The sequence below is a fragment of the Triticum aestivum genome, chromosome 1D (assembly GCF_018294505.1).
Source record: "Triticum aestivum cultivar Chinese Spring chromosome 1D, IWGSC CS RefSeq v2.1, whole genome shotgun sequence".
Classification (NCBI taxonomy): domain Eukaryota; kingdom Viridiplantae; phylum Streptophyta; class Magnoliopsida; order Poales; family Poaceae; genus Triticum; species Triticum aestivum.
Genome location: NC_057796.1, coordinates 33,317,920 through 33,319,473, shown reverse-complemented (window position 1 = coordinate 33,319,473; position 1,554 = coordinate 33,317,920). Strand labels below are relative to the sequence as shown.

Genomic DNA, 1,554 nt, shown 5'->3' with positions numbered 1-1,554 from the left:
TTAAAAAAAAACAAAAACCCCAGCCCCTTAAATGCTGCCGCGTGGATGCCTATTGGTCCCAGTTGGTGGCACCAACCGGGACAAAAGGCCCCCCTGCATGGGCTGGCAGCAGCGGCCACGTGGAGGACCTTCTGTCCCGGTTCGTGTAAGAACCGGGACTAAAGGGTTAGGGCTTTAGTAACGACCCTTTAGTCCCGGTTCAAAAACCGGGACAAAAGGCCCTTACAAACGGGGTAAAAGCCCCATTTCCTACTAGTGGAATTATATAATTGTAAATATTTCGTGCCGCAGATGTCGCGTACGTTACGGGTCAACTATATCGGACTTGCAAAAGTTTAACTTAGGATAACTCTAAACTGCTCTGTCACTCAAAAATGAGGATATAAACACTAGATAAGGATATAGTACTTATAAATACGATGATTTAAATACTTGTGATTACCTGCCATCCACAAACACTATGACGTAAGTAGATATCCAGCTACCGGCGCATATGGTGCTTCCTTGTCCACGGGCGACTAGCTTCGCCCCGTTGCCCTCTCCTTCAAATACAGTCCAGTTGACAACAACGTAATGCCCAAACTTGGCAACCTCAAGAAGGGATTTCTGGGTGTCTGGCTTTAGTTTTGGTGAGTAACCTGTGATTTTCTTATGTATGTGTTTGGCTTTAGTTTGCAAATGCAACATAAAATACATATGTGATTACACTTTCCTTTTGCACCAAATAACCAGAGAATATTAGTACTATGTTGGTGTTGACAGGCCACACTATCTTCTCCAGTGGCATGGGCAACGTGTATTATGTCGAAGTGTGTAGGATTATTGATTTTAGGTCTTTATTTGTACCAATATATATTTATACAACGGCGTGTATTTCTCATTCAACCAGTTTCCTCACATGTAAAGACAAGTAATGCTCTGAGAAAATGCGGGGAGGTCTTTATTTACTCAAGTATATGAAATTCTTATATCACTCTAGAATATGACCAGCACAAGGGGTCCTTTTATACACGTCTTATAAATGCACCAACATCATCCACTAGTAGAAAACGAAGCTTTATCACCGGTTCGTAAGGGTGGAGACTAAAGGCCCCCCCTTTAGTACCGGTTCGGCACGAACTGCCACTAAAGGCCCACCACGTGGCGTGAGCTCGCGCTGTGGTATGGGGGACCTTTAGTACCGGTTGGTGTTACGAACCGGTACTAAAGGTTTTTTTTGAAATTTTTTCTGAAAATTTTGGGAAAATATGAATTTTTTTTATTTTCAATTTTCTGAATTATTTAGCCTGCATACGACTAGAAACCCGACCTGTTGTTGGGCCAGGATGCAGGCCCGCAAAGGCCCAACAGGCCCACATGGCAGCATAGAACAGGTAGGCCCACAAGGCCTGCAATAGAGAGGAGCTCGAGACAGCTGCCGCAGCGGGGCTTATAAGCAGGTGCGGGCGCCCTTCAGCTAGCGAGGTGGGACTAAACTTGCCCGCACCGCACCTGCGCCACCGCACCCCTTTAGTACCGGGTGGTGGCACCAACCGGTACTAAAGACCCCTCTTT

At 45.7% G+C, this 1,554-nt stretch overlaps 1 long non-coding RNA gene across 1 annotated transcript in view; it reads right to left on the bottom strand.

Moving 5' to 3' along the window:
• Nucleotides 1–594, bottom strand: part of LOC123164245 (uncharacterized) — a 14,600-nt gene extending 14,006 nt beyond the window's left edge. The window contains exon 1 of the long non-coding RNA XR_006482246.1: nt 443–594. This is a non-coding gene — a long non-coding RNA (uncharacterized lncRNA). The remainder of the gene's footprint in view (nt 1–442) is intronic.
• Between the last annotated feature and the right edge of the window lie 960 nt (nt 595–1,554).